The sequence below is a fragment of the Tachyglossus aculeatus genome, chromosome 10 (assembly GCF_015852505.1).
Source record: "Tachyglossus aculeatus isolate mTacAcu1 chromosome 10, mTacAcu1.pri, whole genome shotgun sequence".
NCBI lineage: Eukaryota > Metazoa > Chordata > Mammalia > Monotremata > Tachyglossidae > Tachyglossus > Tachyglossus aculeatus.
This window is the reverse complement of record NC_052075.1, coordinates 45,181,904-45,195,238: the sequence shown is the minus strand read 5'-3', so window position 1 is coordinate 45,195,238 and position 13,335 is coordinate 45,181,904. Positions and strand designations below refer to the sequence as shown.

Sequence of the window (13,335 nt, the reverse complement as noted above, 5' to 3'; positions counted from 1 at the left end):
TTTTCCCAAGCGGGTCTGCACCCTCCAGGGCCTCTTCCTCCCAGGCACTGCTCTGTGCCTTCAACAGCTCTGCCACACCTACAGTGAGACAAGGTGCCCCTGGAAGCAGGGGAGGGGTGATAGAGCTGAGGGGGCAACCCAGAGCCGACTCTGGAGCTGGGAGGGAAGGGATGGGACAGACCCTCAGGGCCTGGAGCAGCCACCCCAAAGGTGGACATTGGAAGGCACAGGCGAAGCCCCCTGGCACCTCCAGACCTGCAGGTCCCAGGCTCTGAGCACCCCCCGCTCCAGCTCTTTTCCCTTCATAGAAGCAAGACAAGCGGGGGCGGCGGGGGAGGGGGAGGCTGGCCACCCTGCTAAAGGATCCATGCACTCCCACCTGTTCTTTTTGTTTTTATTGTATTTGCTGAGTGCTTACCATGGGTCAAGCACTGTACTGACCACTGGGTAAACACAATATGAACAGATCAGATGGTCCCTGCTCCACTTGGGGCTCACAGTCAAAGACAGAGGGAGAACAGGTATTTTATCCCCATTAAAGATGAGTTAATTGAGGCAGAGAGGTACCCAACGTCACACAGCAGGAAAGTGGCGGAGCCAGCATTAGAACCCAGGTCTTCTGACTCAAAGGCCTGTGCCCTTTCCACTAGGGCACACTGCTTCTCAAGGTAGTTCTTCAGATAGTCCTTCTCTAGTTCTTCTACAGATAGTTTCAGGGGTCTAGGCAACGCCACCCACTTCCCAGCCCCTCCCTAGTTGAAGGTGTGGGGAGGGCCAGTCGATCCTTGGAGTGTCCTCTCATCCAGGGTCAGGATGGGCCTGGTCAACCACCTGTGTCAGGTACCTCCGGGCCCTCTTCCCCTCCCCGAGGCCCGGGCCGCGGGCCAGAACTGGAACCCGATCCCACCCGGCAAGCCCAACCCCATTGATTGGCCCCAACAGTGACTTTCTAAGGAAAATCCTTCAGCATCTCATAGGAATGACTCAGGTAACCCAAGATGTCTCCTGGGGGAGAGATAAGTCTGGCTTTTAAAATGGCCTTTTCCCTCCCTTGACTCTTCAACTGCTGGGCAGCAGGAGTTCTCTGCTGGGTTGTTTTTTGTTTTTTGTTTTTTTTTTCCTCTCTCTCTTCCTCTCCCTCTCCCTTTCCCTCTCTTTCTTTCCTGGAGAATGTAGACATGAAGGAGAAGTCTCCCAGGGAGAGGCAAGTAGGCTGAAGCCAGACATCTGGCAAACAGACCAAGTACAGACAACTGAGTCAGCCCCCTGGCTGCCTGCAGCAGCTCTTTGACTTTGCTGGCCACAGGAGAGAGCGTTGTCTTGGGTCACATCCCAGGGGTAATCATACTGACTGCCACTACCACTCCAGGCCTGAGGAGGAGGAAGCAGCTCAAACTTCAGCTTTCTTTCTAGGATGGTGCCAGCATTTCCACTGCGAAAATGCCAGTGACTGCTAGTGATGCAGCCTTGACTTGTGCCGAGGCTGAAGGCGGGAGAGGGGTTGGGGAGGGAGACAGTCCATGTGGCTCGGCATGGACAGGTCCAGCCCAAGGCATTGCAGAGATTTCCCTGGACACTCCAATCCTTCTGGACAATGAGTGGATTTTGATAACAAACTCAGGCTCTTGATTAGCGCTCAGCATCCAGAAGGAAGCAGGGCAGAGGGAGCTGGGGCACAAAAGGGGGAAAGGCTAATGAGTTGGTTCACTGGGGGAAACCCAATGGCCTCGGGCCCCGGGAAATCAGGAGAGCGTCCTGGTCAGTATTTGTCGGATGTGACAGGCCATTTAGCTCGACTGTCAGTTTCAGATGAAGACTGAGGGAGTTGGTGATGTGGGGACTACAGGGTAGAGGTGTGGGGGATGTATTGCGGGGGTTGGGGAATACAAGGGGACCCAAGATTGGGAAGCAGAGATCAGCCACAGATCTGCTTGGGAAGCCGAGAGAGGATGAAACCGAATACGCTCTACCTATTCTGAACCCTCCTGCATTTCCCAGATCCTCATGTCTGGTCAGCCTCCTCCCCAGTTTCCTCCTGGGGTTCGACCACAAGGAGTTCTAAAGCAGCTTGGCCTAGGGAAAAAATCACAGGCCTGGAAGTCGGAGGGCCAGGTTTCTAATCCTGCCCCTGCCACCTGCCTGCTGCGTGACTTTGGGCAAATCACTTAACTTCTCTGGGTCTCAGTTCCCTCATCTGGAAAATTCATTCAGTTGTATTTATTGAGTGCTTACTGTGTGTAGAGCACTGTACTAAGCACTTGGAAAGTACAGTTCAGCAACAAAGAGAGGCAATCCCTATCCACACCGGGCTTACAGTCTAGAAGATGGGGATCTGTTCCCCTCCTTACAATGTGAGCCCCAAGTGGGACCTGATGATCTTGTATTTACCCCAGCACTCAGTACAGTTCTTGGCACGTAGTAAATGCTTGACAAATGCCACAATTAATATCATTATCAGTTCACCATGCCCAGAGCCCTCTTGAAAATCTTTAGTGTTTAATTTCACCCCAATTTTCCCCTGAATCTGAGTGTCTGGGAAAGCAGATCTTGAAGAAAAACTCACCTTTATTGTCCCTCAGATAGCTTGGTAGGTTGCTCACCAGCCAGTTTTATCCAGGTCTCAAGTCAGTTCACTTAACTGACAGGAAAATCGCTTGCTCCAGGGCTGCCCAGGCAGAATCTCAGAGAGTCCTAGGCCCCACCCATTCAATCAATCAATGGTATTTACAGAGCACTTACTGTGTGCCAAGCACTAGACTAAGCATTTGGGAGACTACAGTAGAGTTGGTAGTTAATATCGCTAACCTCAAGGAGGTCACAATCTAGTGTGGGGGAAAGAGAACAAGGAGGATTACAAGGAAGAGGGCTCTGGAAATGCTCCCTCTGCTAACATTGTGAGTCCCCCAGGGTATAAGGGATTGATCTCCAGGATCTTAGAGTTTTTCCTCTCACCCTCCTCCTCTCCTCCTCACAGTCTTTCTGGCCCCAGGGCCAAAGAGCCGGGACAAACTAGACAGGTTTCTGCTCTTTGCTCAGTGGATGGAGCCTGAGACCTGGTCTCAAGTGTACTCTTGCCTTGATGCTGGATAAATGGGTGTTCACATTTCTCCACTGCAGTCCGCAGGCCACGATCAATTCATTTTGAAACACCCAAGCTGGCGGAGTCAGAGCAAACTGGCATCATCATCATCATCAATGGTATTTATTGAGCAGTTACTATATGCAGAGCACTGTACTAAACGTTCGGGAGAGCACTATACCACAGAGTGGGTAGATATGTTCCCTGCCAAAAAAGAGCTTACAGTCTAGCAGGGGAGAAGATATAAATAAATCATTTGGAGATAGACATTTAATATAAATAAATAATTTGTAATATATAATTTAAATATCCCAGAGAGGCGAGGTTGGGTCTGCCAGCCGGCCGGCCGGCTATTCCTTCCAGGGAAATGCTACCTGGACTAAGAACCTCTCTTTATTTTTGCACTTTCTTTATCTTAAAGCAGATAAAGGGAAAGAAAATCCTCCTGAAACAGACCCTCCCCAGTAGAGCCTACTCTTCCTCCTGGGCTTGGCCCCACAACCAGGAGTACAGGCACAGAAGCTTCTCCTTCCTTCTATGGACACCTTTAAGAATAGAATGGATTTGTACCCATTGGGGGTGGTTAATTGTGCCAAATCTTAGAAGTTGGGGGGTGAATTAGATGACCTCTATCAGGACCTCCAGCAGCTTCCCAATTCTGGTCCCTCTGAAGCCCTGACAAGAATGAGACTGCCATCCGTCAATTCTCCCTCAGGCAGCAGCTGGGTAGGGTCAGTCCTGGGAGGACGGGCATGACCCCAGCTGGACGTCACCACTGTGGCTGGTTTTGAGCAGAAAGAAAAGCTGACAGGTTCCACTGCCTTCATCACTGTTGAAAACTCCATCCGCTTCCTAAACACAGGAACATGAATCATGGCTGGTTATTAGCAAAGCCAGAAAGGCGGCGGGCTCACAAGAAACGTTTATGATTTTTATCTTGACAGAATGTCTTTGGGAGGAAAACTATTAGAGAAGATCAGAGAAGCCAGGGCAGTGATTTGACATGATTAGTTTTTTTTCAGTGATGACTGGGAAGTCCTTGGAGGCCTCATAGCTCTGCACACAGTAATCGCTCAATGAATAGAATCGATTGATTGATTGTATGTCAGTCTCAGAACTCCAACCTCAGTTTCCTTGCTTTATGAACCCCAGAGTCCCGAACCCCAGGGTCTAACCGAGAAGTGGTTGGGTCAGCGTGTGCTCGTGGAAAGAACCCAGGTCTGGGGGTTGGCAGGCCTGAGTTTGAGTCCCAATTCCTGCCCCTGGCCCACTTGGTGACCATGGGTATGTCAGTGAAACTTTCTGAACCTCTGCTTTCAGTAAACAGAAGATAATTATAATTGCTTTTGACCTCACTGGGATGTTGTGAAGAGAAAATAATTGACATGAAAATGCATTAGAAAAATAAATTCAGGATATTACTTTAGTGGGGGCTGGGAAGGTGGGCACTGACCATTAGTAGATCAGGATCAGCAGTATTTACTAAGCTTTCACTGGTTGCAGGAGACATCCTAAAGACATGAAAAAGGGGGTGCATAGTCTAGCTGTGGGGGGAGAACAATAGATATAAATTTAGGAGTCCATCGTGGAAAAGAATGAGAGACTATAGCTATAAGTAGCAGACACAGGTAATCTGAGCAACACAGAGTGGCTTATTGTGTAGACCACAGGTCTGAGAGTCAGAAGACATAATAATAATAATAAAATAATAATAATAATAATAGCATTTATTAAGCGCTTACTATGTACAAAGCACTGTTCTAAGCTCTGGGGAGGTTACAAGGTGATCAGGTTGTCCCATGGCGGGCTCACAGTTTTAATCCCCATTTTACAGATGAGGTAACTGGGGCACAGAGAAGTGAAGTGACTTGCCCAAAATCACACAGCAGACAGTTGGCGGAGCCAGGATTTGAACCCATGACCTCTGACTCCAAAGCCCGGGCTCTTTCCATTGAGCCATGCTACTTGAAATGTCTCCGAGGTGGTGGAGGATGGAGTCCTATGGATGGCAGTTCTGGAGTAAGGGGGGTCATGGGAGAGGAGACGCCTGGGAAGAACTGGTTTCTAATGCCAGCTCTGCCACTTGTCTGCTGTGTGACCTTGGGCAAGTCACTTCACTTCTCTGTGCCTCAGTTTCCTCATCTATAAAATGGGTTTAAGACTGTGAGCTCCATGTGGTACATGGACCGTGTCCAACCTGATGACCTTGTATCTACCCCAGCTCCTAGAACAATGCCTGGCACATAGTAAGCACTTAACAAATACCATTTAAAAAAAGGTAGTCTAGGTGATTCTCAAGGCCAGGCCACTGGAGAGATGCCTGAGCCCTATTTCTCTATGAGATTCCCACAGCCCTCGTAACCGCAACATGGAAATAGAATCTTCTGTAGTCTGGCACAGGGAAAAATACTTATTAATAACAATACTTATAATATCTTGGATTAGTAGAGTCCTTTTTTTTATTTTCCCAAAGCACTTTCACTCAAATGAGCTCATTTTATCTGTACAACCCACCCTGGGAAGTAGGAAGAGTGAGTAGGCATTTTTATCCCCATTATTCAGGTGAGGAAACTGAGACCCAAAGAGGTTCAGTGACTTGCCTGAAGTGGTGGCAGTGCTCCCAGGACTCAGTCTGTCTTCATGCCTGCCCAATGGGGGCTCTGCCCATCCCAGTGAGGGGAGATCTGGGCAGCTACCACCGGGGCCTGCAGAAACCAGGGGAGGTAGTGATCTAGTTTCAAGTGACTCGACATGCTTAATACTATGTGGAGAGTATAGTACAACAGAGTTGGCAGACACGTTCCCTGCACACAATAAGTTACATGTTCCTGTTCCCATCCTACTGTCCTCTGCTGCCCATCATGCCCTACCCAGAGTATCACTGCTAGGACATAAGGGGCCCCCGAGGTTGTCACCACAAATTGGTTCTCTCCTAAGGGTGGCCCTGGTGAGGGTCCCAACCATGGTTTGTGTTGTAGGGGCTGAGATTGACTGGAGGGAGAAACTATGAATGTATTTTTGAGACTAGGGATGAAGCAAGTTGACAGTCAAGGAAGTACCCCTGATATAACTGACCTTCAGGAAAGAACTGCTCAGTAATGAATTTGGACCCATCTGGGTAGGGGAAGTGGGACTGGGGGAGGAAAGAGAGGCAGAGAGAGCAAGAGAGAGATATCCCAACATCAGCCAGCTCTTATCCTGACTAGTTCCCTTGGAAAATGTCGCAGACCTTGGGTAGGTCGTGACAATTTTTCAGGCAGTGAAAGTCTTGGTCAACTCCTTTACCTTTGGTTTTATTTTGATATTTTTTATGGTATTTGTCAAGCGCTTGCTGCACACTGTACTGAATGCTGGGGTAGATACAAGATACTCAGGTGGACACATTTCCAGGCACCCTGGTCTTCTGTCCCTTCCCACTGCCAGGAGAGCTCACCGCTTCCTGTCAAGCCCTGTGGAGATCTGAGGGGAACCAGGGCAGGATGGGGCCAGCGAGTGGCTGTGCCAGAGCTCTCATACCTGTTGGTCTCCCCAGATGCCCTTTCTGTCCAGCTCTGGTTCTCCTTGTCACTTTGTCACTCTGGCCTTGACGGGCACCTCACTGCAAGGTGATTTCAGTTCCATCTCTGGCTCTGGCATAGCTTGGCAGGAACAGGGGACACTGGGAGACAAGATGACCTTATGGTGCCCGCTGTTGAGTAGGGATCGTCTCTATATGTTGCCAACTTGTACTTCCCAAGCGATTAGTACAGTGCTCTGCACACAGTAAGTGCTCGGTAAATACGATTGAATGAATGGTGGTGAGAGCAGGGAACATGGAGCTGAGCTATTTCCTTCAGGCAGGATGGGCCTGCCAGGTTAGTCCTGTTCACCCAACAGATCAAGGCAGTTCATGATGAAGGGGATAGGGGCTGTGGACCCAGCAGACACACGGTCCTCCTTCTTATGGGGGCACCTTCAATCAATCAGTGGAATTTATTGAGCACTTACTGTGGTCCAAGCACTGTATTGAGCACATGGGAGAGTTTCCTGTTGGTTCAGCCATAGGGGTAGCTCAGTAGGCAGTTCCAGTATTCCGTTCTCCAGCCCGGGAGAAGTTTCTTTCCTTTGAACTGTAGTTTTTCCCTCTACATAGTGGGATGAATGACCTGTGCTCCCCTTTCCACTTTTCTCCCCCTGGCTCCCTGCCAAGATCACAGGGAGAATAAATTCATTCATTCAGTCATATTTATTGAGCACTTACTGTGTGCAGAGCACTGTACTAAGCGCTTAGCACTGTACGGGATCTGAAAAACTCCTGAAGAAGGAATGGAGGGCAAGACCGTGATGAGGGATTATGATTTTTGGTCAATCATAGGAATTTATTGAGTGCTTATTGCATGCAGAGCACTGTGCCAAAGGGAAGGTGAATGATATTATTTGAGTCTAGGGAGGAATACCATTTGGAAGGTGATCAGTGGTCCTGCTCCATACCACCAGGCTTAGGACCAACAGGATGGATATGATAGGATTTTGTTCCTTGGCTACAACGATAGGGAAATTAACATCATGTCTGAAGGAAGGATATGCAGCCTGGCAATGGAGACAACTGTCTGAGATGGGAACAGGGCTGTCAGTGCCATGGAGAGATGCACTCAAAACACTCTCCCCTCCTTGCCGGCTCCAGGCACCATGCTGTTTTTAATAACTGAGGTATTTGTTACGCACTTACAATATACCAAACACTGTACTAACCTTGGGGAAGCTACAGCACATTCAGATCAGGCAGTATCCCTGTTCCACACTTCTGGACAAAATTGTTAAAAAAAATTGTTAAAATAACAATAATAATAATAATTAAGGTATTAGTTTAAACACTCTGTGTCAAGCATTGTACTAAACTCCAGGAAAGATAATCAGATGAGACACAGCCCCTATCCCTCTAGGGGCTTACAGTCCAAGGGAGAGGGAGAACAGGTATTGAGTCTCCATTTTACAGGCAAGGAAACTGAGTCACAGAGAAGTTATAAGTAGCTCAGGGTCACACAGCATGGTAAAAGAGAGAGGGAGAACAGGTCTGTGCCACCTTCAGGCTATGTTTGTTGAATCTGTGAGAATGACATAGATGAAAGAGCAAACCCACTCAGCCACCACAAGGACCGCAGGAACCCAAGAGGGACAGTCTGTCACCCCCAGATCCAGCCGATGCTGACCCTAAGTGGAGGCCAAAGCTGGACGGGGAGTCCTGGGCTCAGTGACACTGACCAGGACTGAAGTGCTTTGCGGCAGGATAAAGTATAGAAGATAATTGTCAGGATGGGTGGCAAGTAATAGGAAATGTCCTGCTCATTACTGGGTGGTTTATCCAGCACAGCAGTACAGCCCAACTTCTACTTCCCAAGCACTTAGTACAGTGCTCTGCACACAGTAAGCGCTCAATAAATACGATTGAATGAATGAATGAATCCAGCAAACAAATGGGTGGACCCAGCAGGTTGTTCAGAAGAGGTGAATGGAATAGAATGGATTCACAGCCAGGCTCCACAACCAGCCGAGAAACTTAAGGCGAGGAGCAGAGCTGGGGTTTTGTGCCCGATTAACCCAGAGTTTGGCCAGAATCAATCACTCAATTAGTGGAACTGTGCACAGAATGCTTGGGAGAGTACAATAGAGAAGGAAGGCAGGATTCCTGCCCTCAAAGTGCTAATGATCCAGTGGGGAAGCTTAGTGTCCTGAATGGAGCAGGCAGAAGCTGTCACCCCCAGTCCTGTGGCAAGGCAGTCAGTCCATGGATTGAGAGCCAGGCCCCTGGATTCTCTCATTGCATTATGAACTCACTCTGGTCTGTTGGGTGATCCTGGGAAGAGCCTGGCATACCCAGCTGTTCAGGGAGCGGCAGCCTAGGAGTTAGAGAGCATCAGCGTGGAGCCTGAGAGAACCACCCTGCACCTGAACTGCATCCTAGCTGATGCCACTCCCGTTTCTAAATTGAAATGCATTCCCCTGGCTAGCGGGCCGGGAGTTAGTATCTCCATCACTGTATTTAGGAATTAATTTCTAGAGAACTTAATCACTATCTTTTCCCCCTTTCTCTTTTACCCCCTTCCTTCCTTCCCCCTCCTCTGCCTTCTAATTTTCCACTTCACTGGGAATTCTCCAGCAGTGAAAGTTCAGATGGAGGGGAAGGCTGAGGTAGCTGCTTCATTAGAGGGGATAATCTCATAGGAACCACTGACTTGAATAATAACACCTTGGCTGAGGCTGAGCCGATTCTCACGCCTTCTGAGCCCTTCAGCCCTTGTGGGCCAGTGGGGCCCGGCAGAATCCAGCCTGGAGCTCGGGAAGGCAGGGTGAGCCGGGGCAAAGCCCAGATGGAAGGATCAACTCTTGGGACCCCATCCTCAGGGGCCTTTGAAGAAGCCACCTTTCCTTAACACTCTTCTAATAATAATAATAGTGATAATAATTGAGGTATTTGTTAAACACTTTGTAAGCACTGTATTAAGAGCCAGGGTACATAATCAGACCAGTCCCTGTCCCTCATGGGGCTCACAGAGAGGGAGAACAGGTATTGTGTCCCCATTTACAGGTAAGGAAACTGAGTCACAGAGAAGTTATAACTCACCTAGGGTCTCCCAGCAGAGCTGAATTAGAACCCAGGTCCTCTGACTCGCAAGCCCGTGCTCTTTCCACTAGACCTCGCTGCTGCTCTCCCTGCTCACTGCCTTTGGGAGATGGAATGGGCTGGGGGAGGAAGGGGCAGCTTTCAGGACTACTGCAGCCAGGAGCAGAGGACAAGGGGAGGTCTGCTCCCCTCTGAGCCTCTGTTTCTCCCTCCTGAAAATGGGAAGAATAACATCACCAAGCAACCTCACCCTCTCTGTGTCCAAGAGGTTTGAAGGCTTTAGCCTTGGAGCTTCTTGGGAAAAAGTGCTAAATCAAGAGAAGTGGTTCAGGGGATGATAATAAGGTTATAATAATAATAATGGCATTTATTAAGTGCTTACTACATGCAAAGCACTGTATTATCTTTATCGGACCACTCCCCGCCCCCACCCCTCACCCCTTACAGCTGAGCCAATAGGAATGCCCCATCCTAAGTGCAACACCTGACTGTGAGGTAGGGATTGTCTCTATTTGTTGCCAAATTGTACATTCCAAGCACTTAGTACAGTGTTCTACAGAGAGTAAGCACTCAATAAATACAATTGAATGAATCAGTCAATCAGAAGGGTCCCGATCCTTCCCCTCCCTCTTTATCACAACTGTTCTGTCAATATTTCTGACCTCCTCCCTCCTAGCCTCCAGGAGTAGAACAGAACTGTCTTACCAGCCCTGGCATCGAGACCTTAAACTTGATGTGCCTTCCTCCTATAGTTCCCTGACCCCTCTCAGAGCCTTAATAAGAAAGCTGGGAGGCTGTTGGGAGTCCATTTACTCCAACAGACCTGTTTCCTTTCTCCCATTCCACAATTTCTCCCCATCCAGCCAGGCAAACCAAGGTTATAGGTTAGTTCAGCTTCTGTTTGGCAGACTAGGGGAAGTCTGGGCCTTTCCCCGGTGACCTGATTTGAAGGGGGCGGCAGCTGGGGAAGGGGAAAGGCTGCAGCCTCGGGAGTTAGGGGAGATGGGATGGGACAAGATGGGTGGGAGGAGCTTCCTAGCCAGGGGCTGCCGGCTCCCTTGGCAAGCAAGGACCTCACCTCTCCTCCTCTGTCCGGAAACAATAATGCCCTGGCCTGACCTTGTGGGCCAGCCTCCATGACCCTCAATAGTAACCAGTAGCCATCCGAGGCAAGCTGGGAGTCAAGAGTGGTAAATTCAAGGGTTTTTTCCTCTGGTGGGGTCGGGCTCCTCCGTGGAGTCAGCAAGCAGCCCCTCCTGAAGTCAGAGGGCAGAGAGGAAGTGTTGTTTAGGCTTAGAGCAGTGCTTGACACATAAGCACTCAACAAATCCCATAATACTAATAATGATCCAATTCAGGCACTGGGGATGGGGATCATCCCATCCCCACCCCTTGTCCCAGCTGTCTCTTCCTCCTCCCATCCAGACCCCTCCCACATGGAAGCCTGGGACTCTGACATCACCCTGGAGGGGTGGGGCAGAGGGTCCTCACTCCCCAAGCTGACCCTCTGGACAGTGTAAGACAGGGAGTCCAACCCCAGGAAGTGCAGCTGGCTGCTTTAAATGCAACACCTGCAGGTATTTCAACAGGCTGGAAATAACCCAGCCACTTCCTCTACTGTCCTCTCGCTCCCCTGTTCTCCGGGCCCACTCCCTACAGCTGGTGGGGGTGGGGGGCGAAGTTCAGTCTGAGAGGAATTCCATTCTCTCCCTTCTTAATTTCATCAAAGACACTTGGCAGGCCCACTGATTGCACTTGGAAATGGGAACTTCAAAGTTGGGGTGACGGTGAATTATTTAAGCCGATGCTAGCTTTTCTGGCTGGCCGTTAATGGACCTAATAACGCTATTAGTAGCGTCGTCTGTTGCGGGCACCCTGGAAAAGTCCATAGCATTAGCTTAATGGCTGAAGGTAATGGAGTCCACTGCACTGGAGCCGGCCTGTTAAATTAACTCCACGGAACCTTCGACAGCAACCCGCCTTGCCTCCATCAATCGGGAGAGACAATACCGGGGAGGTGATGGAATTAAAACCTGACCTTTCATCTTGTGGGATGGGAGCCGGTCACTGAGGAGGGAGGGAGAGAGCAAGTGAGAAAGCAAACACCTTTGGAGCAAGTTGTGGGCCGAGTCCTTCTCCAGCCAGTCAAGACACACTCAGGGGTCCGGAAGATGGACCCCGGGAGGAATGAGGACAAGAGGGGAAGCCAGCAAGGCACAGAGTGTGATTTTGCAGAAGACAGATGGTAGAAAATCAGCTTGGGTTGCAGCAGGAGGGATCTGGGGTAGATCACTAAGTCCTAAAAAGTAGCAACCTGGAAGAGGCATTCCCTTACTCATCCCCACTGCCCCGCTCCAGATTTCCGTCACCCGTCCTCAGCTCTTAACCAATTGTCAATTTGTGTATTCTACTTGTCATTTTTGCTTACTTTTGTTACCAGTTGTAGCTCTATTTCGTGCAGATCATGAACCCCTCATGGGATGGGGATGGGCCTTCTCCTTTGTACCCCTACTGTATAAGCTCATCGTGGGCAGGGAACATGTTTACCATCTCTGCTATATTGTACTATTCCAAACGTTTAGTATAGTGATCTGCACATTGTAGGTGCTCAATACGTATGATTGACTGGTTGATTGTTCGAGTCAAATTGCCTAGCCCAGTGCTTGACAGTGATGATGATGATAATGAAGGTTGTTATAGTGGACAGATGCGGACAGACCGAGTGAGGTTAAGAAACTCCTTCCATGGAGATCTTTGGAAACAGAGATGGATGAATGAGTGGGCAGAAGAACAACTGGCTGGCTGTAGGGATATATGATTTGGTGAGTAGATTGGAGGGAGAGGGGAAAGATGACTTCGGAAGTCCCTCTAACTCTAGGCTTCTCTCAATAAGATCCAATGAACTGGACCCCTCGTTGCTAACTCAAGCCAGACCGAACCCTTGTCTCCCTCCTGTTCTTTTCCAGGCCCAGCTGCCCCATCATGACGGGGCCCAGGCCAACAAATTGCCCATCTCCCAGGCAAAAAAGCTTGTGGTCACTCCCAGCATACTGCCCTTCTCTTTGTCCACCCAGTCTGTTGAGTCCATTGGCTCTTCCCCTTTGGCTGGCCACAGATGTGCTCCCAAGCCTCCTCCTGGCAGTGCCTGGCTCATCCTCCTCCCCCAGCCCACCGGGCCCACCCCCTCCAGTAATCCACTCAGTTCTCCAGTGCCACTTTCTCTGGAAGCCCTCCATAACCCTGCTGACTCCGCAACTCCCTGGATTCCCTCTCTTCTCTTCCCCATGCCCTGCATTGCATTTTTTCAGAGTTCTTCCCCATGGTGCTCCTTTTCCCAAATCTGCCTATCTGCTGTCTGTCTGTTCTTGATGTGTTCGGTCAGTGTTTATTTTCTTTTATTGAAGGCTCCCAGAGGGCAGGGACTAGCCCATTCTAAGGCATCAAGCTGTTAATTGGCAATGAACATGGCTTACTAAGAATTCCATTCTAAACACTGATGCTGGACTTCCCATGATAAAATAACCTTCATCCTGAGGCTTCCTGCCTGTGGGAATTGATTTTGTTGTCAGGGACTTGCCCAGTGCCTCTCACACTCTCTGCCCCTGACATTGGGGTTTCCGTCTATGTTCATCACTGTGTCTGTGCTTAATGGCCT

At 49.5% G+C, this 13,335-nt stretch overlaps 1 protein-coding gene across 1 annotated transcript in view; it reads left to right on the top strand.

The window, feature by feature from the left end:
* Positions 1-13,335, top strand: part of PLXNA4 (plexin A4) — a 423,674-nt gene that overhangs the window by 346,893 nt on the left and 63,446 nt on the right. The window lies entirely within an intron of this gene.